The sequence below is a fragment of the Phyllobates terribilis genome, unplaced genomic scaffold, assembly GCF_046119375.1.
Source record: "Phyllobates terribilis strain yellow unplaced genomic scaffold, ASM4611937v1 Scaffold_12__6_contigs__length_324123572, whole genome shotgun sequence".
NCBI lineage: Eukaryota > Metazoa > Chordata > Amphibia > Anura > Dendrobatidae > Phyllobates > Phyllobates terribilis.
In genome coordinates this window covers 150842769-150867709 of record NW_027362772.1, presented here as the reverse complement: position 1 = coordinate 150867709, position 24941 = coordinate 150842769, and the positions used below count along the sequence as shown (strand labels likewise).

Here is a 24941-nt window from a genome sequence, read left to right as displayed (position 1 = left end):
CGTGACTGAGCCTCCGTGCTTCTATGGCCAGAGGACCTGAAATCCCCTGCCTGCAGGTTTCTGCTGCTGGGTGAATATAAGTCCCCACAGCCTCAGACTCCTGTGTCCGGTTCTCGGTGTCTTCTGCCAGGACGAACTCCGTTTAGCTCAAGTCCCTGGTCTTCAGCTCCTGCTCCTACAGAGCTCCTAGCTGTTGCTTTCCCTGTGTCTTTCTCTTTCTCTGACTCTGACTAACCCCGCCCCAGATCCAGTTTATATAGGGCAGGTTCCTCCCCTATCTGACCTGGGACAGGAGGTGTTGCATGTTTAAGGGCTCCTGAACAGGAAACCTCCCACTTGCTCCCAGACGTAATATTTCTATCACTGTGGCAACCAGACCCCTGGGGTGCCACATCGCCACCGTACAGCCCTCTATGTCTCCTCCGTACAGTCCTCTATGTCTCCGCCGTACAGCCTTTTATGTCTCCACCGTACAGCCCTCTTTGTCTCCTCCGTACAGTACTCTATGTCTCCTCCATACCACCCTCTATGTCTTCGCCATACAGCCCTCTATGTCTCCTCCGTACAGCCCTCTATGTCTCTGCTGTACAGCCCTCTATGTCTCCTCCATACTGCCCTCTATTTCTCCGCCATACAGCCCTCTATGTCTCTTCCGTACAGCCCTCTATGTATCCTCCGTACAGTCCTCTATGTCTCCTAATGGGACTACGCCCCACCACCCTTGGACGTCCACAAAGAGAGACTTGCTTTCGACCTCCCCCACTGGAATTGGGACTGATCATCCCCCACAAAAGCCACAGTAAGTGCACGAGTTCTTTACTAGTGATACTGACCGTTTGGCGTGGTTTCCACGTGGTGCGTGGTTGTTTGCAGTATCTCCGGACGTCCTGGTTGGATATAGTCAGAGGTGAGACTATAGGGGTGTAGTCTCATTAGGGTTCTGATATTGATAACTTTTAAAACAATACCCCCTCGGATTGACAAGTGAATATTGTATGAGACTTCCTTAACTTCTGACAAAGATCCTTAGGAGACTGAACACTGTTAGGTTCAGTTGCGGCAGGTGATCGAAGATTGGGTAGGACACACACACAGATATAACTATATCTAGTGTCCGGAGAGCTGTGGACGAGAGCTCTCCTCCTTTCATCTGGGCCGTATGTGACTCCCCCAACGGGAGGGGTGAAGTCAGTGAAACAGCAGCTGAGGCTGGCCGGACTTGTACTGTGCACAAATCAAGGATCTTTTGTCAGTTGAAAGGCAGCAGTGCAGTGATTAATCAATGTTTCCGTGGAGCAGAAAGAGAGTGTCTCTCCCGCAGGAGGGAGAGGATGTGATGACCATCATGGTCGGAAGAGAGGGGAAAAGGTCATTTAAGAATGCACCAATAGTGTTTAAGGTGTTAAACTTTCCCGTGGAAGGGAAACTTCATCCTACATTGTGGGATGAAGGCATCTGGCAGAAAAGGGGTAGATTAGTTGACTGTGGATTATTGGAAGACGCTGAAAAGTTTAGGAAAGTTGCACATGAGATTTGTGATGAAGGATATGTTGAAATAGAGGAGGAGATGAAGCCTGGTTATTTCAATTATCTTTATGCAAAGAAGGGAAAATTATATAGCACTGTAACGATGACTGACTGTTTTGTGCTACAAAATGAAGCTGATGGGGACAAGATAGAGGAGGAAGTAGGTTCCCCTTCGTGACTTATGTGTCCACAAACAGAATCTGAAGCCCCTAAAGAAGCATCCCATACCCCGACAAATGTAGCCGTATCCCAGCCCCTCAATCCGGAAACTGAGCAATTTTTACCTAAGGAGATTAAATACCCTGCACTTCCCACTGGTGGCCAGCCAACATCATGTAACCCAGATGGCTGGCTTTGTAATGTGAGTTGGGCCACTAATCCAGGATGGCGCGAGACGTGCTATAATTGTGGAGCACGCAGACCCGATGCTGCAGCACCAGCCTTCCCATTTCTTAATGATGACGGTGGGTATTATAAACCATTGCCCCCACCTGCCCCCGCCATGGTCCACACTCCATTCGGGGAGACCCAGGGTCCTCCGAATTCTACCCTATTCACCCTCTCCCAAACTGGGGAAATAGAACATGGACACAAGTACCAGGAGTTGGCGTCTGTTTTACTGAATGGTCTTTCAGAATTTTCCACTATACTGAGAATAGGCATAGGGAGCATACCGCAACAGCAAGTTGGGATCATTGTAAATGCAGCAAATACGAGACTACAGCGTGGGGGGGGAGGGGGCTAGCTGCAGAAATATTTTGTCTTGTGGAACCTGCAATACAGATTGCATCCAACGATCACATCCGTGACAATGGTCCGTTAAGAGAAGTAGAAGTAATGGCTACAAGAGCCGGACAGCTATCATGTCAGAATGTTATACATGCGGTGGGACCAAGATATGATCCCCTAGATGTAACCAGGTCACAACACCTGCTTACAGAAACAGTTTAGAACACCATAGCATACACATCACAGCTTCATGCGGTCCCAACCCTAGCCCTGCCATTTATTTCCACCGGTATCTTTGGATATCCAAAACAGGATGTGGCCAAAATAATAGTTGAGACTATAAAGCAATACATTGCCACGCATCCAACTAAATTGAGAGAGAGAAGACTCTTGGCCATCGACAGGGATCTAGTCGATTATGCCGCTCAACTAATCAAACCCACGATCAGATCCGATATCTGGTCTCCCCCAGCGCTTCCCTACCTCCGAGATCTCCCATCAATCAGTACTCATGCTGATCTCCCCCCTCCCCCTGATTTCCCTCCACCTCTACCCCCTCTCACAAAGTTGGAGGAAATGTAGGAAGCGGACCAGAATACCAGCCCACCCAAATATACCCCGTTTACCCCAGCACAGACGGATACTTTGTGTAATCGTCTCCCAGATCCCGAACATTCCCCCATGGCTTTTTACAGGGGCATGGCCACAAATAGAGAGATATATTCAACAACAAGGCAAGATCTTTTACACCTGCTTCGTGTAAAATGACGGTGGGTATTATAAACCATTGCCCCCACCTGCCCCCGCCATGGTCCACACTCCATTCGGGGAGACCCAGGGTCCTCCGAATTCTACCCTATTCACCCTCTCCCAAACTGGGGAAATAGAACATGGACACAAGTACCAGGAGTTGGCGTCTGTTTTATTGAATGGTCTTTCAGAATTTTCCACTATACTGAGAATAGGCATAGGGAGCATACCGCAACAGCAAGTTGGGATCATTGTAAATGCAGCAAATACGAGACTACAGCGTGGGGGGGGAGGGGGCTAGCTGCAGAAATATTTTGTCTTGTGGAACCTGCAATACAGATTGCATCCAACGATCACATCCGTGACAATGGTCCGTTAAGAGAAGTAGAAGTAATGGCTACAAGAGCCGGACAGCTATCATGTCAGAATGTTATACATGCGGTGGGACCAAGATATGATCCCCTAGATGTAACCAGGTCACAACACCTGCTTACAGAAACAGTTTAGAACACCATAGCATACACATCACAGCTTCATGCGGTCCCAACCCTAGCCCTGCCATTTATTTCCACCGGTATCTTTGGATATCCAAAACAGGATGTGGCCAAAATAATAGTTGAGACTATAAAGCAATACATTGCCACGCATCCAACTAAATTGAGAGAGAGAAGACTCTTGGCCATCGACAGGGATCTAGTCGATTATGCCGCTCAACTAATCAAACCCACGATCAGATCCGATATCTGGTCTCCCCCAGCGCTTCCCTACCTCCGAGATCTCCCATCAATCAGTACTCATGCTGATCTCCCCCCTCCCCCTGATTTCCCTCCACCTCTACCCCCTCTCACAAAGTTGGAGGAAATGTAGGAAGCGGACCAGAATACCAGCCCACCCAAATATACCCCGTTTACCCCAGCACAGACGGATACTTTGTGTAATCGTCTCCCAGATCCCGAACATTCCCCCATGGCTTTTTACAGGGGCATGGCCACAAATAGAGAGATATATTCAACAACAAGGCAAGATCTTTTACACCTGCTTCGTGTAAAAGCCGGTGAAGGATATTATCCGATGATAGAGACTGCTATCCCATATAACAGAGCATTAGACTCCAATACGTATGAGAGTGGGATTGACTTCTGTCGAGCCCTTAAAATATGGGCTCAGGATAAGCTGGCTGATCAATCCACCACCCTCACAGATGTCACTCAAGAGAAGGGAGAGTCGGTTGAGAAGTTTTATGAGCGCCTTTTGCAGGTCTATAAGGACCTTGGGTTCTCCTTACATACTAAAACTCATTGCCAGCTGTTAGTGTCCGCCTTTATCCAGGGTTTACGTACTGAAATCAAGGACGCGATATTGGCTGTACGGCCAGATGTTGAGTCAGCCACCCCAGGAGATGCCCTAAAAGTATCAAAAAGCTTCCAGAAGAGTGTCACCCGGACCGCTTCTGCGGTTAAGCCTAAATCCAAACCCGCTGCAGTGGCAGTTGCGGCACCCACAGTACCCATAGCACAGTATCCCCCCTTGTCCCCCCAGTATCCTCCCTTACAGCCCCATGACAGTACCTGATCAGCGAGTAATGGATCCTGGGAGAAGACCAGTAACGAATTCCCGTCTTCTGTGTTGGAGGTGTGACCGGGCAGGACACTTCCAAAGGGACTGTCACACCCCTGCCATCCAGTGCACCACCCAAGCCCCCCTATCTAGAAATAGGACGCCCGGCCCACGAGATTCACAAGAAAATGTCCCCCAGGACCGTCCATTCTGAAATGGAGGCCAACCAGAGTCTGCCATCGTGATGCCCGTAACCACCCCTGGGCTCTGTTCATCTGTAGTTCTCCCAGTAGGAGGGAATCCGGTGAAGTTCATGGTAGACACTGGGGGGCCAACTCCATTTTAAAATCCACTGAACTGCCCTAGGGTCTCCCAGTCCAATTTTCCAATGACAATCTAATATTGATGGGTGTAGATGGCAGACCTAAGAAACACACTCTTACCAAACCTATTCCGATTGGCCCATTTCCAGAAGTAATGGCACAATTTGTCATATCCCCGACCTGCCCGGCAAATCTTTTAGAGGCAGACCTCTTGTCTAAATTCCGATCCCGAATCCAATACCAGGACAATGGTCAGATGATCCTTACTTTAAAGGATCCAAACTCTGATGCACACATAGAGGAGGTCTGCATCTTACGGGCGCTACCCACGGTTATGATTAACATATCAGATACGAGTGGAAATCTCCCAAAAGATCCCAGGTTAGCTCTATACATAGAGGAAATCACTTCTCATCTGTGGTCACAAGGCCCAGATGACATTGGGAGATTGCCGGTAGAACCAATACAGGTGTACCTCAAGCCTGAAGTGCCCTTTCCCAGGGTTCGCCAGTACCCGCTCACACATGCACAAGAACAAGGTCTACACCAGCAAATCCAGACCTTGTTAGAGAAAAGGGCACTAATCCCCTGCCTTTCCCCGTGCAATACGCCGTTGTTTCCCGTAAAGAAAAGATCCCAACCGGGGCAGCCGCCCGCTTATCGATTGGTGCAGGATTTGAGGGCAGTAAATTCAGCGAAAGTCTTGGAAACTCCTGTGGTGCCTAACGCACATACACTACTCTCACAAATACCAACTACCGCAGCCTAGTTTACAGTAATTGATTTAGCAAAAGCCTTTTTTAGCATTCCATTACACAAAGACTGTCAGTTTCTGTTTGCATTTACATATCAGGGCAGGCAATTGACTTGGACGGTCATGCCACAGGGTGCGCAGAATAGCCCTAATCAGTTTGCAAAGAACATGTCTAGCTGTCTGCTGCCGTGGCAGCTGGACAACTCTGAGGTAGTACTATTACAATACGTGGATGATCTTCTCTTGTGTGCGCCCATGGAGCAAATGTCCATCAGGGCCAGTGTTAGCCTCCTTAAGCATCTGGCAAAACTGAATTGTCGAGACTCAGCCTCGAAACTTCAGTTTTGCCTCGGTCAAGTGGTTTTCTTAGGCCACTGCCTTACTCGGGGTGCCAGACATCTCACAGAAGAAAGAAAGACGGCCATCTACCTGCTACCATTCCCAAAAGATCCCATAGAGCTGCAACGGTTCCTTGGACTATGCACATACTGCAGACAATGGATCCCAGACGCCTCACGTCTGATGCAACCCCTATATGATGCATTAAAAGAAGACACTCTTGCTGATGTAAACAACAAGGACCACCAAGAACTGCTGCAACAAGCCTTTGAGCAACTAAAATCAAGGATGACAGCCCCTGCCCTTGGAAATCCGGACTATGCTCAACCTTTCCATTTGTATGTCTCTGAGACGGGAGGGCATGCAGCCGGGGTACACACGCAGAGACACTGTACAAACCAGCGCCCGGTCGGTTATTACACGGCACATCTGGACCCGGTAGCCAGGGCCTCCCCCAGCTGTCTAAAAGCGGTTCACGCCACACAGCAGTTACTTGAGAAGACGGCGGACATCATCCTTGGACATGAGACTCACATTTATGCTCCACACAATATTGCGGCTGTTTTGGCTTTACAGCAACCTAAACATTTGTCCACACAGAGACACCTGCGCCTGCAGTGTTAGTTGATTTTGCCAGAAAATGTGAAGTTACACCGGTGCACCACCATCAACCCGGCCACCCTGCTACCAGCACCTGAAGGAGAGGGGAAAGAGTCAACTCCACTTGTTTTAGTGGGGGAGGTACCCTTGGATGATCCATAACTTACGTTATATACGGATGGATCCAGATATGTTGATACCTCTGGCAGGCTTCATACTGGATATGCTGTCACAACTGAAGATACATTGGTAGAGGCTGCAGCCTTACCACCGCCAAGAAGCTGGTCTCTGAAGTTGTTTGCCGGTATGGAGTCCCAGAAGTTATCGAAAGTGATCAGGGACCAGCCTTTTCCTCATGCGTATATCAAGAAATACTTACCATGATCGCATCAACAGTGGCGTTACATACTCCTTACCATCCACAGTCAAGTGGCAAGGTGGAGAGATTGAATGGCACACCAAAAAGGCAATTGACCAAAATGATATTGCACTATATCACATACGCACCACCCCCATAGGGAAACACAAATTGTCACCCTATGAGATACTATTTGGGTTGCAACCAGCTATAGCTCGATTTACTCCAAAACAGTTATCAGAAGAAACAGATCATGTTGTGCAATATGTGATTCAGCTTGCCAAAGCACTAACTAACACCCATGCGTTAGTATCATCTTCTATTCCAGATCCAGCTGATGCAGAAGGTCGTCATACCCTCATGCTTCACACTGCAAACACCAACCATCCTGAGATGTTTTATGATAATATGTATGGTTAGATTAGTCAATACCTGGAATAGCCTACAACAGAATACTGACCCTTTTAATAATAAGTTCATTACTCAGCACCAGATTTTGGTACAAGAATTGAGTCAATTAGAGAACAACCACATAAGTGACTGTTGGATATGTACTCACTCACCAGTTTCAGCCACTAGTATGCCTTTTCTGGTGGTCCCAGTCACTCTGGAGGAATTACTAAACTAGCCCAATTGTAGCGATGCCCTTGCTAATAATGCTACTAAGTTTAGTAGATTATGGAACACCACTGTAGGTATACCAGTAGTTGGGTGGGTGGATCTCCCTTGGTGGCAAGGAAATCTTACTGCCACTAGTAAACACCTACAATTTCTTGCCCTTAACGGAAACAAGTGGGTGCCCAGAAACAAGTCTTCCTTGACTAATTTAGGCTTCATACCAACTGAAGGTCTACAAATCAGTTTTAATGCTACCTCTAGTACGGCAGATGCTTTTAAACCATCATTGTTGGAAAGATACATTCATAATCACTCATGGGTACATGCAAATCTGTTTATAAAAGGTACCAATGACACATGTTATAAAATATCTGGTAACATCCCTTGCAATGAATTTTCTGAATATAAGCCTAGTGATCCAACATGTAGCGATCTGGATGTTGGATATTGTAGCCCCCTGGGACAAATGCCTTCATGGTGTATGTTATCAAATAACACCGTTTTTATCGATTTGGTACATAAATTAGTATTACAGCACTCTACTTTATGGGATCTGCCATCAGCCACATATTGGTTCTGTGGGAATAAAGCGTACAAATGGCTCCCAGTCGGAGTAGGGGGGATTTGTACGTTGGCCCGACTAACTCCAGCCACTTATCTTATTCCCCATGGTAAAGTAGATATGAGAGCCATCCCTCTTCACACCATCTATAAACGTGCTAAGGACAACACCCCACGCCCATCAGGAAGACCTCATTTAGTACAAATGAGTATACCAATAAGATAGCCAGTACTGTCTTCCTCTACCCTATGGTTACACAAATGTGGGACAAATTAGTGGAAGTCACTGACTACTTAGATGACCAGATTTGGAGTATATTGGAAGTAATTAATACTACTGTTGCCGTGCAGAATCAACTTATTATAGTAGCTAATCAACATACTTTAGTGCTGGACTATTTGACAGCAGCTCAAGGAGGAATGTGTCAGGTTATAGGCCCAGCCTGTTGTCACTATATTGACCCCGACTCTACCATACAGTTAAAGACTAAAATGGAAGACATTAGGAAACTCAGGGAAGAATATAACAAAACATAATGAATTGACCAAAGACAGTTGGTGGTCTGATACGTTTTCCTTTTTAAATCCTGCTAATTGGTTTAAAGGGATTGGTGGATGGATTGCTGGAATATTACAAGGAGTGTTGCATATTGCTGCTTGCATCTTGTTAATATATGTTTTACTAAAACTAGTCTTTTATTGTATCCCAATTTGCATGAGGAAAACCTGCCAGTTATCAGAGAGCAAGGAGAACGCTGTCAACCAACATCCAGTGCTACTATACACGGACCTCCCAGATATAACCAGCATTGAGGACCAGGACGGCAAGGGAATGATGACCTTCACCCACACGCCCCGACCAACCTCACGTCTGAAGATCAGAGCTTTATGATTATATCAACGGACAAGGGGGGTGGACATGCCGCAACAGCTTCAATTGGTAACAAGGGCACTAATTGAGTGAAGACCAATATTCCTCAGGCTCAAACCATAACCCTGGGAAAGCACCTCTATTGTTGATAATAACGTAATTTTTAGGGGGGAAATGTAAAGGACATATTGATACTATTCATGCTATGGCAACTCCATTTTGTCTGCTTGCTTCAAAATCATGTTATTATACTCTTTGCATAACATACATTCTTTCCTTCTTTCCTCTTGATTCACATGCAACTTTCCCACACTAACCTTTTCTCTCAGGAACATTCTATGAGACACCCTGCTCCTGTTATCTAGCTAGTCTGAGCCGGGATGTACGACTTTGTAACTTTCCACCATGCACCGAACTGACGATAATATGACCATTTGTGTATTTCAGTAATAATTGTACTAACATTGGTTCAAGCTTGTAGTATGGGTGTAGGTGATTGGATATTAATAGACTCAAAACAATATAAAATGGTAAGTAGAAATAAACAGGGTTAGAGATTCTTGAATCCTCCCATACAGAACTTTGCATCCATCTGGTTTTCTTTTGAATTGCAATCAAGCTTGTAACATAATATTTTGACACTCACTTGGTCAACCGTGAAGGGTCATTACTGCCCTCCCTCAACACGTACAGTCCTCTATGTCTCTGCCGTACAGCCCTCTTTGACTAAGCTGTTTAATAGTGATTCTTGATTTCTTGTTGCTTTATGTTTTGGCAACTTTCATGACTATTTTTAGATTTCTGATACTGAAAATGTTGTTTTTTTAGTACTGGGGTAATATTCAGTATCATGTTGTAAATGTCCACATTTTAGCGAAATTTTGTCATTTGTTTCAACATTTTGAGCTGAATTATTTTAGCACAATCAATATATTTCATTCTTTATAGCCTATCAGTCTCACGCTCATGTCTCATGCATCTTTACAGCATCTCCAAAGTTTGCCCTTTATTTATTGAATCTCAAAAACTTTTAGATCCCAATTTATGAAAGTGTCATTACCAGAAAACTGGCATAAAACACTTTCAAAAGTTTCAAATTATTGCTCAAGGCAAAGATGCGCCAAACAATTGGGATTTTTTTGCGTTTCCACAACACTTTCAGGTAGCTCCGCCAAAATAGGAGGAGTTGGGAAAGAGCCAGTGTGGAACGGGGCGGTGCTGTAGGACGGGGCGGTGCTGTAGGACGGGGCGGCGCTGTAGGACAGGGCAGTGCTGTAGGACTGGGCGGTGCTGTAGAATGGAGCGGTGCTGTAGGACGGAGCGGTGCTGTAGGACGGAGCGGTGCTGTAGGACGGAGAGGTGCTGTAGGACGGGGCGGTGCTATAGGACGGGGCGATGCTGTGGCCGCCATCAAATTCTTCAAAATAGGAACCATTTCTTCTCCTGAAATATGACTCCAGTTCCTGTAGTCCCTGACTGGAGTAACATTTCTGAAGAGGCAGATGGAGACGCACACCACTGATCAGATACATCATTAGGTGCTGTGCGCCTCTTAAAGAAATCAGTGAATCTTATTCATGCATGCTTTTCATTAAGACTGGTGACTAAGAAAGTGCTCACAAAATGATTAAAATAATTGTCTTAGTCATTTCTATGCATAGATTATCTATGCACCTAAAGTGACATAATCCTTTATGAATTTTCCCCCCCGGGCTTCCACAAGCCCAGTGGTGCCTTAGCTTTGCAGCTTTTGGTGGATCTAGTCAGGAGTGGAGTAAAAATGCTAAAAGTCACAACATTTTTGTGCTACTTCGAATTGCGCCAAAATTTTGTAACTTTTCAAAGTGTTTAACACTAGAAAATTGTCAAAAAATTTGATGAATCGGGCCCTATATCTCCAGCAGTACCAATAAATGAATGGGGCAATGAATGGAGTCAATGAATGGAGTAATGATTCTTGTGCAGGACTATCCCTCCATTCAAATGGGACACTAGAACCCCATATTTGTGCAATTTTTGGAGTGTGGAGGTCCCAGTGTGGGATACCCAGTGGTCAGCAAGTATTTACTCTTCTGGTGGAAAGGTGATCACTTGTAATCTTTGTAGCACACCTTTAAGGGGTTATTCTCAACTCTTCTTCAGGAGCGCGCTGCTCCCCTGTCTTCCAGCTTCCTGCTCGGCAGGGAGAAGCGTGCTCCTGACTGACAATTTGGAGAAGTATTATGGTTCCACTATATGTTCAAATTTTGCTCCCATGCCGCTATATGAGGCACCTTTGCCTCTGCAGCATTGGAGGATCAAAGAAGCACTGAAGATGGTTGGATCCACTGATCTGGCCAACTTCAGAGCAGCGCTTGTAACCTCTATAGCAAAGAGGACAAAAAATTCAATAATGTTCAATAATTATCTCCGATCTATATACATCATTTTCTGGGATTGATTAGATCGTGTATGTCTTCTGCCATCTTAACAGTCTGCAGGAGCACTTTTGTTTTCTTGGATTTTGGGCAATCGTGTAACACTTGTAATTAATTATTATTTATCTGGGTCATCTTAGCACAGTAATTTCTCTGTATTCATTTCCATTTATTATATCTGTATGTCTTTTTAATATTGATACTAATTATTGAGCATTATTGAATTTTATCATTTGGGCTTAGTACTTCTTTTTTTTGTAGGCTTTTGTAATTTTTTGAAGTGCCTCTTACCCTTTGTCCAAAATCATAGGAATCTATAGCAAAGAGCTTGTAACTGCTGTGCGTCTTACCTTGGAGAATGATCATCGAAATGAAATGTAAAAGACATAGAAAACCGTATCTCCAAGTAATGCAGTAATGTATGTTTTTCTTTATATACAAACATGATTAAAATTCCATATATTCAATATAATTAAATCTCATTCTGCCTCTATGAATGTACATGAGCAGAAAAAAAGAATAAAACGCTCTTCTTTATTAATTTCTGCATCTATTTGATTGTCTATGTATGAAAATAGAATAATTACAACCAGGGGCGTACATAGAAGTCATGGGGCCCCATAGCGGAAGCTCTAATTGGGCCCCCCCCTACAAAAAATAAATATTTGTCTGTGTCACAGAAGAGCAGATCTCATAACTTTCCAGCCTTTACATAGTAATTTACCTCCTTCTGAAGTCGTAGATTCCTTCTTCATTGCCCCCATAAAGTATGATGCCAACAAAAGTGCCCCCCAAACAGTATGATACCCCTATGGTGCATTCCTCCACATGCACAGTATAATAACCCTATTGTACCCCACTTCAACTCCCACGGCAAAGTATGGTGACCCTAACACAGAATAATGCCCCAACTGTGAACCCCACTGAGCCCTCCATACACTCTCATGGCCCCCACACAGCCCTCCAAACAGTATAATGGCCCCCACACAGCCCTCCAAACAGTATAATGACTCCACACAAACCTTCACACTGTATAATTGCTTTCATACAGTATAATGTCCCCCCACATAACTCTCAAAATATTATAATGGCCCCACATAGCCTTCCATATAGTATAATGCACCACCAATAATCTTCCATATAGTATAATGCGCCCACATAATCCTCCACATAGTATAATGCTCCCTCCATAATCCTCCATATAGTATAATGAACTTCTCATGGTCCTCCAAAGAATATAATGCACTCCCCATAGTCCTCCATACAGTATATTACACACCCCATAGGGTAAAATGCAGCCCCATATAGTATAATGCACGCCACAGACCTGCAGTATTATGGCCACCACGTACTCACTGATTTTAAAATACCGTATATTTAAAATAAGCCGACCCGAATATAAGCTGAGGCCCCTAATTTTACCACATAAAAATGGGAACACCTATTGACTTGAGTATAAGCCTAGGGTGGGAAATGCAGCAGCTACTGGTAAATTTCCCCATCCTCATATGTGTGGCCCCCTCAATCCCACAATCCCTGGTATGTGTGCCCCCCCACAATCCCTGATATGTGTAGCCTCCTCAATCCCCCAATCCCTCGTATGTGTGGCCCTCTCAATCCCACAATCCCTAGTATGTGTGGCCCCCTCAATCCCACAATCCCTGGTATGTGTGGCCCCCTCAATCCCACAATCCCTAGTATGTGTGGCCCCCTCAATCCCACAATCCCTGGTATGTGTGGCCCCCTCAATCCCACAATCCCTGGTATGTGTGACCCCCTCAATCCCACAATCCCTGGTATGTGTGGCCCTCTCAATCCCACAATCCCTGGTATGTGTGGCCTCCTCAATCCCCCAATCCTGGTATGTGTGGCCTCGTCAATCCCCCAATCCTGGTAAGTGTGGCCTCGTCAATCCCCAAATCCTGGTATATGTGGCTTCCTCAATCCCCCAATCCTGGTATGTGTGGCCTCCTCAATCCCCAAATCCTGGTATGTGTGGCTTCCTCAATCCCCCAATCCTGGTACGTGTGGCCTCCTCAATACCCCAATCCTGGTACGTGTGGCCTCCTCAATCCCCCAATCCTGGTACGTGTGGCCTCCTCAATCCCCCAATCCTGGTAAGTGTGGCCTCCTCAACCCCTCAATCCTGGTACGTGTGGCCTCCTCAACCCCTCAATCCTGGTACGTGTGGCCTCCTCAATCCCCAAATCCTGGTACGTGTGGCCTCCTCAATCCCCAAATCCTGGTACGTGTGGCCTCCTCAATCCCCAAATCCTGGTACGTGTGGCCTCGTCAATCCCCAAATCCTGGTACATGTGGCCTCGTCAATCCCCAAATCCTGGTATGTGTGGCCTCCTCAATCCCAAATCCTGGTATGTGTGGCCTCCTCAATCCCCCAATCCTGGTACGTGTGGCCTCCTCAATCCCCAAATTCTGGTACGTGTGGCCTCCTCAATCCCCCAATCCTGGTACGTGTGGCCTTCTCAATCCCCAAATCCTGGCACGTGTGGCCTCCTCAATCCCTCAATCCTGGTATGTGTCGCCTCCTCAATCCCCAAATCCTGGTATGTGTCGCCTCCTCAATCCCCAAATCCTTGTATGTGTGGCCTCCTCAATCCCCAAATCCTGGTATGTGTGGCCTCCTCAATCCCCAAATCCTGGTATGTGTCGCCTCCTCAATCCCCCATTCCTGGTATGTGTGGCCTCCTCAACCCCTCAATCCTGGTATGTGTGGCCTCCTCAACCCCTCAATCCTGGTATGTGTGGCCTCCTCAACCCCTCAATCCTGGTATGTGTGGCCTCCTCAATCCCCCATTCCTGGTATGTGTGGCCTCCTCAATCCCCCATTCCTGGTATGTGTGGCCTCCTCAATCCCTCATTCCTGGTATGTGTGGCCTCCTCAATCCAAGTATCCTGGAATGTGTGACTTCCTCATCCCCCCAATCACTGCACACATAAAACAATAAACACTTATACTCCCCTTCCTTCCTCACCTCTGCTCCAGCGCTGCGTCCTGTCTGCAGCAGCTCATGTCGGCATCTGAGCAGCGCGCGCTCTCATAGGCCGAGGTGAGCTGCTGCTGGCATATTCACTCCTCTCCACGCCGGGACTATGGGCGTGGAGAAGCGTGAATATGCTTTCTCTTTAGCGGCGGGCACTGACAGCAGAAGCCGGGGCTCAGTGCTCCTCCGTGCCCGCTACTAAACAGAATGAATATTCCGTCTTCTCCACGCCCATAGGAGTGGAGAAGAGGGAATATTCATGTCACTTTAGCAGCGGGCACACGTGATAGCTGCAGCAGCGGCTACAGCGTGTGCCCCGCTCCTCCACTGCCGCAACCCGCTCCTCTGCCGCCGCAACCTCCTACTCACCTATCCTCCTCGTTCCCACGCTGCTTGGGGCCCTCACGGGCCCCCTCCGGCCACGGACCCCATAGCAGTAGCGTGGTCTGCCGCCATTGGCGGTACGCCACTGATTACAACTCTGAGAGTAATTTATAATTAGTATAACAGTACAAGATAACAACATAAGACTTATGCAGAAGACGACCAGTCCAGTGGGGACAGATATTACAATTGTATCCAAATTTATACAATATATTCTTATTCATAAAAACACAGATGTCTCTGCCGGGTTCTCAAAATACTATTAATTGATTTACAAAGATCTGTTTCTAACAATCCAAACGATACAATAACTGCAAATATACAGCAGGTGAAATAAGTATTGAACACGTCACCAATTTTCTAAGTAAATCTATTTCTAAAGGTGCTACTGACATGAAATTCTCACCAGCTGTTAGTAACAGCCCATCCAATCCACACAGGCAAAGAAATCACACCATAGATGTACATATATTAAAATATGTGTAATTAAGAAAAAATACACAGGGAAAAAGTATTGAACACGCTTACTGAAATCTATTTAATACTTCGTACACAAGTCTTTGTTGGTGATGAAGTTTCAAGACGCCTCCTATATGGAGAAACTAGTCGCAGGCATTGCTCAGATGTGAGTTTGACCAATTCTTACACAAGCACTCTTCACATCCTGAAGGTCCCGTGGGCTCCTTCTATGAACTCTGAGCTTTAGTTCCTTCCATAACTTATGCAATTTTTGCTGAACATGGCAGTATATATAATATAACATTTTGTTAGTAAAAATTAGCGGCAAAAGTTTCAGTTACACGAGGGTAAATAGGTGGAACTGGACCCCAAAATTTATTGTGCATTTCTCCCAAATGCGGTGATGGCCCATATGTCGTCAAAAATTACTGTTAGCCAACATGTCAGGGCTGGGAAGGAAGGGGCACTATTTGGGGTTTAGATCACAGATTTTTCTAGAATAGTGTTCGGGCGCCATTTGCGGAGCCCCAAAAGGTGCCAGAAGAGCAGAAAAAAACCAAAAGTGACCCCATTGTAGAAATTGCACCTCTCAATGAATTCATCTACGGCTCAATGACTATTTTATAACATCCACGCTGTACTTTATTCTGGAGAATTGCAAATCTGCCAGTTTAGTGCCCCTACATTGTGCACCTATAATTGTCGTGCCCAGCTTGTTCTATTGGGGACACCCTGTAAATTGTTAAGTGTGCTCTCCCCGCTACAATAATGCCAAACATGTGGCCGTTTACTACGGTTTAGGCACAAGGATGGGGCTTTTGGATATAGGAGCGCAGATTTCATTGGATTTTATTTGAGGGGGGAGCCGTTGCATTTCCATAGTCTTTGTTCTACCAGTAACGTGGGACCCCCTATAGTTCCACTGACAGATGACGGACCTGAGTGGGGGATGGTATTGTGTAGGATAAGTTAGGGTTTATTGGTAACATTTTGGGGTACATGATATTTTTTTTAAATTGGGATTTCCGTGTAAATTCCACAAAAATTGTGATTCAGATGAAAACCCTGCTGGTACTACTCACTATAATAACACCTTGGCTCCATTTGCTGTCTTTTCCGGTGGTATCCATCTTTTTAGGTCTTTACAGAACTGTGGTCACCAACACTTGTGCGCTAAAAAAACACCTAAAATAATGTGACACTGCAAGAACACAGACCAAATGGGGTCCACAGTGCCCCCATCTGCCTCTTTATAGTGAGTGGTTCCATTGGGTTTTTGCCCGAATCGCGGTTTTTCTGTTTTACATGGAAACCCCGATGTAAGCGCTCAGCGGAGAGCACAGGATAAATGTGACCCGAGCCTTATTCCGATTTTTGGGAGGTAGAATGAGCAAATAGAAGTACAAGAACAGTTTGTATTATTATTTTTGCGCGGTTAACCGTGCGGTACAAGTGATACCTGATTTTATATAGTTTTTTTAATATTTTGCTACTATCACACACTAAAATGCTTTTTTTTTAATAAAAAAATTGCTTTTTTCGGCACCAAATTGTGAGAGCTATAACTTTTTTATTTTTTTTTGCCAACAAAGCTGAATAAGGGCTTCATTTTTTCGTGACGATTTGAATATTTTTTTTGACCATTATGGGGTATATAACATAATAAGCCATGTGACCGCTTATTTTCTTGTGCACTCCTGTAGTTTCACACCCTCTTGATCACTTTTTTTGGGGTGGAGACAAAAAACGTCAATTCTAAAATTTAATGTATGGGTCGAGTAGCCTTAGATTTTGATTTTGCTTCTTTTTGGGACATGATAATAAAAAAAAATTATAAAAAAATTGGTCTTTAGGATTTTTCTTACACTTTTTATTTAATTTACGTTATTTTCATTGCCCCCTCAGTACCTGAACCTGTGATCATTTGGGCTGGGGTGCAAAAGTGATTGCGCCATGGAAGTTATATTTTAGCTGTGTGAGAGTGCCAGCGGCATTTAGATGGTTAAATCAGCAGCAATCTAAGCTAGCTCTGATTGCTGCTCTTCGCCCAGGCCCTGACTGCATAACACAGACGACACCTGCAGAGTACGGAGCAGGTTCAGCTCCTGAGCCCGCTCCCAACATATGTCACCACTACATCCAATGGTGGGAAAGGATCAATGGTGTTTGGTCATTCACTCACTGTTATATCTGTTTCCTAGGAGGGATGAAGGTGACCATACAAAGATTGATAGATGTGAACTATTAATTCACAAATTACATACCAAGCTCTTGTAGCAACATCTCATGATGCCATTTGCAAGGAATGATCAGGAAGCCTCTCTCCGATAGGAACATTTGCAAGTATTGGAATAGTTAGAAGAAACATCCAAAAAATGGTAATAAATACAGGTTTACCCTGCACCAAAATAAGAAGAACCATTGCTCAGGTGATGTGTATTTGTGTAATGAGGGGGGTGCGGACTAAGGATGTGAGGCTCTTTACCAAGGTGTGAAGAATTATTAGGCGCTTGTTTTCCTCAGACAAAATGGCCAGAAAAGAGACTTAAAGAGGATGCAGCACTCCTGAAATTGATAAGATATTGGGGCGCGATCACAGAACCAGCAAAAGTTTTGGTGCAAATAGTCGACGGGATCACAAAAAAGATGTTGAGAAAAAAAGACTCACATTAACTGTTAAAGATTTGAGAAGAATCAAACGTGAATCGTCCAGGGCCCCATTATCCTCCAGTGCTGTCATATTCCAGATCTGCAGTCTCCTGAAGGCCCAGAAGTACAAAGTGCTCAGTGTTTAGAGACATGGCCGAGGTAAAGAAGCAGAAACCCGACCACCACTGAACAAGACACAGAAAGGGAAACATCAAGACTGGGCCGAGAAATATCTGAAGACGGATTGTTCAAAGGTTTTATGGACTAATGAGATGAGAGGGACTCTTGATGGATCAGATGGATGGTCCTTTGCATTTCTGGCTACATACAGTACAGACCAAAAGTTTGGACACACCTCATTTAAAGATTTTTCTACATTTTCCTGTCTTTGAAAATTGTACATTCACACTGAAGGCATCAAAACTATGAATTAACACATGTGGAATTATATACTTAACAAAAAAGTGTGAAACAACTGAAAATATGTCTTATATTCTAGGTTCTTCAAAGTAGCCACCTTTTGCTTTGATGACTGCTTTGGACACTCTTGGCATTCTCTTGATGAGCTTCAAGAGGTAGTCACCGGAAATGGTTTTCCAACAATCTTGAAGGAGTTCCCAGAGATGCTTAGCACTTGTTGGCCCTTTTGCCTTCACTCTGCGGTCCAGCTCACTCCAAACCATCTCGATTGGGTTCAGGTCTGGTGACTGTGGAGGCCAGGTCATCTGGCGTAGCACCCCATCACTCTCCTTCTTGGTCAAATAGCCTTTACACAGCCTTGAGGTGTGTTTGGGGTCATTGTTCTGTTGAAAAATAAATGATGATCCAACTAAACGCAAACCGGATGGAATAGCATGCCGCTGCAAGATGCTGTGGTAGCCATGCTGGTTCAGTATGCCTTCAATTTTGAATAAATCCCCAACAGAGTCACCAGGAAAGCACCCCACACCATCACACCTCCTCCTCCATGCTTCACGGTGGGAACCAGGCATGTAGAGTCCATCGGTTCGCCTTTTCTGCGTTGCACAAAGACACGGTGGTTGGAACCAAGGATCTCAAATTTGGACTCATCGGACTAAAGCACAGATTTCCACTGGTCTAATGTCCATGTCCTTGTGTTCTTTAGCCCAAACAAGTCTCTTCTCCTTGTTGCCTGTCCTTAGCAGTGGTTTCCTAGCAGCTATTTTACCATGAAGGCCTGCTGCACAAAGTCTCCTCTTAACAGATGTTGTAGAGATGTGTCTGCTGCTAGAACTCTGTGTGGCATTGACCTGGTCTCTAATCTGAGCTGCTATTAACCTGCGATTTCTGAGGCTGGTGACTCGGATAAAGTTATCCTCAGAAGAAGAGGTGACTCTTGGTCTTCCTTTCCTGGGGCGGTCCTCATGTGAGCCAGTTTCCTTGTAGCGCTTGATGGTTTTTGCAACTGCACTTGGGGACACTTTCAAAGTTTGCCTAATTTTTCGGACTGACTGGCCTTCATTTCTAAAAGTAATGATGGCCACTCGTTTTTCTTTACTTAGCTGCTTTTTTCTTGCCATAATACAAATTCTAACAGTCTATTCAGTAGGACTATGAGCTGTGTATCCACCAGACTTCTGCACAACACAACTGATTGTCCCAACCCCATTTATAAGGCAAGAAATTACACTTATTAAACCTGACAGGGCACACCTGTGAAGTGAAAACCATTTCCGGTGACTACCTCTTGAAGCTCATCAAGAGAATGCCAAGAGTGTGCAAAGCAGTCATCAAACAAAAAGGTGGCAACTTTGAAGAACCTAGAATATAAGACATATTTTCAGTTGTTTCACACTTTTTTGTTAAGTATATAATTCCACATGTGTTAATTCATAGTTTTGATGCCTTCAGTGTGAATGTACAATTTTCAAAGTCATGAAAATACAGAAAAATCTTTAAATGAGAAGGTGTGTCCAAACTTTTGGTCTGTACTGTATATATATATATATATATGTGTCACCCTGGCCTGGATGCCACAAATGTAATAAAGCTGTGTCTGAGAGCAAGGGGGAGGTTCTCTAGTCAGGGGAACATTAGCATGCAATACCTCCTGTCTCAGGCCAGTAGGGTGAGCAGGCTGCCCCTATAAAAGCTGGAACTGATGGCAAATGACTTCTACAAATGGATAATAATCCTAAACACACAGCAAAATCCACAATAGACGACCTCAAAAGACGCAAACTGAAGGTTTTTCCAATGACCCTCACAGTCCCCTGATCTGAACATCATTGAAAATCTGTGGCTAGACCTCAAAATAGCAATGCATGCAAGACGACCCAGGAATCTCACAGAACTGGAAGAATTTTCCAAGCAAGAATGGATGAAAATCCCTCAAACAAAAATTGAAAGACTCTTGGCTGGCTACAAAAAGCATTTACAAGCTGATACTTTCACAAGGGGACGGTACTAGGTAATAACTATGCAGGGTGCCCAAACCTTTCCATTGGCCCATTTTCCTTCTTGAAATTTTTAAAATGTAAAAGATTAAAATATATATATATTTTGCCTAAAATACAAAGGAAATTTGTCATCTTTAACTTTAGGCCTTTTAGAGATCATTTCATCTTTTACTTGCTTAACTTTTCACAATAACAGTAAATTTGACCAGGGGTGCCCAAACTTTTACATGACACTGTATGAAAAGTAGCATCTTACAATGACAGGAAAAGAAGAAAAAAATTCTGGAATATAGAAGGATTACATTGGTAAGAGGAAGAGCTAGTAAATTAATAGTATTAATTTTTGTATGTTTTTTTTTATTATTCCTGAAGTATATGGGAATAGATTTAAAAAAATCACTAACTGTCGCCATGAAGTTCTGTGCCATTCCTCTGGACTCTAAACTGTCACCTCTGACATCACCTGCACACGACCAACTGCCGTTTACTTTCTACTGTCGGCTGAAGCGATCGGACGGAAGTTTGCGGTTTGGAAGAAATTTATGCTAATGGAGTCTACTAGACATGGAGAGCAGAGCATGGAGAATAGAGAAGGCAAGAGGAAGCGAGAAGATGACAGTGATATCACTGGATTCAAGAAGATAATGAAGAAGCGTAGAGGAGTCAACAACGGATTGGACGAGCCAATACCTGGATGCAGCGGAGACGATGGATCATCCAGCCCCTATGCCAGGCTTAACATCAGCCGCTTCAACATCTACCAGGTCTTGGGTAGGGGCGCCTTTGGCAAAGTAAGTCCCACATCTGGGGGGTTCACAGCTGTAGGGGGCGGGGGGACATTGTTTTTTTTACATGCCATCGTTTATATCAGCTCCTATAAGGCGGCCATATTGTACATACATTGGTCACTGTGTTTTTATTAAATCTAGTTAGACAAGGAGATTTGGACCACACTAACGCCAACTCAAAGCATGACAGTAGGTGCTGATAGTACTCTATGTAGAAGGGAGAGAGGGAAGAGCTAAATGCAGTACTCCTCCCTCCTCCCGCTTACATAGCATTTTATCAGCACCAACTGTCATCTCCTCTCAGTAATCTCAATCTGCCTTCATTGAATATTGATTTTACCAGGAAATAGAGAATTTTGAAAACTGAGAATCTGTCCTGGCAGAGAACAAAGCAGATTTCTCTGAAAAGATTTATTACAAAATTGCTTATTTTCATGTGTATTATTGATTTATGAAATGAAAATTAAAATTATGATTATTTTTTAACACCTCTCCATAGCCCATCCATGGATCAGGCAGTGCATTATGCTGATAGATAGATTTGTCCATCCAATCCTGATCACCAGCAGATTGAGCGACCACTCAGTTTTCTCATGTGCCTTGTGTACTATAAAATCCACATCCCTTCCACCCCCTGCAGACACCTTCTAAGTATTCTCCATTTGTCTTTCTCAGGTGGTCCTGGCATCAGTGCCCGGCCGTAACATCAATGTGGCCGTCAAAATGATCATCAAAAAAGAGGACAATGAGGATACCATCAAGAGAGAGCGGCGGATACTCCTGGCGGCCAGAGACTGCCCATTCCTATGCCACCTCTATGCCGCACACCAGTCTCAGCACAGGGCCTTCTTCATCACGGAGTATCTGTCCGGTGGCAGCCTGGAGGACTTGATCAGGATGTGCGGCTGCCTGAACATCGGCAATGTGAGGTGAGAAAGCGGAGAATGTGCCTACAAGAGAGCTAAGGAGATGGAAAAATAACCTGAGGTCAGGGTGCAACTAAGGGAGCACTGGCAGGGCATATATTTAGGGTGCTAGATCCAGATGATGGGGTACCAGGGTATTTGGGGATTGCTAGAGAAGGGTTTGATGACATTGATACTACACTCTGTTCTCTTCACCAGATTCAACACAGCAGAGATTGTATGTGGCCTCCAGTTCCTCCACGGACACAACATCGTCCACCGGTAAGCAGTACTTTCCTCCTTCTCTCTGTCCCCTTTACATTCTGGAGATATGGCCCCCAGCTTTGCTGGTGTCCTGTCCCTTATTCTACCTGATCTTGTAGTGACCCATTTTCCATTTCTTGCTATCAATGGACAGATTTCTTAATTGGTTTTCTTCTTTCTTTGCAGAGACATAAAGCCGGATAACATCATGCTGGATGCAGATGGCCACATCCGTATCATCGACCTTGGGCTTGCCCAAGATGGCGTAACATCCTCCAAAAACATCTCTGGAGTGACGGGCACTTTCCACTACATGGCCCCTGAGGTGTTTCGTAGGAAACGATACGGCGCAGCAGTGGACTGGTGGAGCCTGGGGATCGTGGTGTCTAGGATGGCAGCAGGACGATCCCCATTTTACAACGGCCCCGTTAAGCAAATGGCTTTCAAAGCCATCATCAACGACAAGCCAAAATTTCCATCTTGGCTTGATGCTGACGTGAAACATCTCATCAAGAAGCTGCTGCGCAAAGACCCTCAGACACGCCTGGGTGTGAGCGGGAACATCCGACAGCATCCATTCTTTACCACCATCCGCTGGGAGGAACTGGAGGAAAGGAGAGCAGTGCCACCATTTACACCATTCAGGCCTGTTCTGGAGAACCACCATCTGCAGTGGCCGGAGCATACAGTCCTTCACCCCGTGGCCGGATTTACGTACGTGTCACCAAGTTGGGCCCGGTAAGTATCTCCTCCTCTGGGGATAACTCCCATCAGGTGTTCTCACATTGTGGTAATTGTCATCCTCCATCTTGTATTTTTTCACTTTCCGGTAATGACTTTATGTCTCTCTTTTTCTTAGGTGGATGAAAAGATCTGGACTGTGAAAGAATCCATGACCATCTGGTGAGTGACCGCTGTCCACACAAGACACCTTTTATATCAGTACATTGTATCTGATGTTACATAGCGGAATGGTTCATTATAAAGACCATTCCCCTAATAACACAAGATGCAGTAGACAGAAGATTTCATGTCTTCCCCTTGTGTCTTGCAGGATGAGCCCGTGCCAGCTGCCCAGAACTCCATGCCTCCTGACCCGTGCCTCGTCTCTGCTGCTGTACGTCACCTCGGCTGCCCGTCAACATCAACTCTCTCTATACCATCTTCATGCCGGACCACTGCCATTGTTTTGCTGCCCCAGACTCTTGATTTGGCCTCCTCCAATCCTGGGCTGGCATTTGACATCCCTCCAGCCCGAAGATCTTCTACCCCAGGAGCGGCCTGTGCTAAGTTTCCATCTGGTGAGTTCAGGAACAATAATCCTGGGGCAGGAGAATGTACGGAGCGGCCATTATCCCTGAACTCACCTTAGCACAGGCCTGGTAAGTACTGCACCCATCACACATCACATCACCCACACTACATGATCAGTGTAGAACCTACACTACATGATCAGTATAGAACCTACACTACATGATAGGCACATACACACAGTAATTTATTTTCAGGACATAGTTCGGCTTTTGATCCTGGGATTTAATCTGATCGCCATATTTGGGGTCAGGAAGGAATTTTTCCCCCTAATATGAGGACAATTGGCCCATTCCTCATAGGGGTTTTTCGCCTTCCTCTGGATCTACACGGCCTTAAATAGGTTTAGTCTCATAAATTAATAAGTAGATTCACACACTGGTAGCATAAGAAAAAAAGTTATAAAAAATAACATTTTCTTTGTTCAAAAGAAAAATTAATTCCTATAAATATAAATGATAATTAGTCCAAGTAACTAAAAATTATTTGTATTTTTTTTTGTATATTAAGCTTACATTACGCAGGTTAGGTACATTACACAGGTCACGTACATTACATAGGTTAGGTACATTACACAGGTCAGGTACATTACACAGGTGGGTTTCATCCTTTGATCCTGGGATTCGTTCTGATCGCCATATTTGGGGTCAGGAAGGAATTTTCCCCCCTGATATGAGGACAATTGGCTTATTCCTCACAGGGGGTTTTCGCCTTCCTCTGGATCAACACGGCCCATACATACATTTAGGGTGATAGGTTAATAAGTAGGTACACACTTTGAGAGCATAAGAAATAAGGTATAAAAATACAATAATTTTAATTGAAATTTTTTTTAATTTGAGACATAATCAAATCCAAACCTACAAAAATAATTGATATAGCTTGTTTTTTATTTGCACTTACATTACATTAGGTGTCAGCCCCTGATCCTGGATTTTATTCTGACCGCTATACTTTATTTGGGGTCAGGAAGGAATTTTTTGCCTTTTCTCTGGGTCAACGTGGCCTTAGTCTGATTGTTATAGTCACAAATTAATAGTGTAATATATAGATAAAAATAAATAGTAAGTTGTATTTTATATCATTTATAACTGACACACAGATATAGAAATAAAAACTCATTAGAAAAAATTAAATTAAATTATATAAAACTTTTAACAAACTAACTTTAGTCGGTGAAGAATCAGCCCTTGATCCTGGGATTTATTCTGACCGCCATTCTTTATTTGGGGTCAGGAAGGAATTTCCCCCCCTGATATGAGGACAATTGGCTGATTCCTCACAGGGGGTTTTCGCCTTCCTCCGGATCAACACGGCCCATAAATAGGATTATTCTGAGAGATGAATAATTTACA

At 44.6% G+C, this 24941-nt stretch overlaps 1 pseudogene; it reads right to left on the bottom strand.

The window, feature by feature from the left end:
• Positions 1–20746, bottom strand: part of LOC141171733 (TCF3 fusion partner homolog) — a 46643-nt pseudogene extending 25897 nt beyond the window's left edge.
• Positions 20747–24941: the final 4195 nt, after the last annotated feature.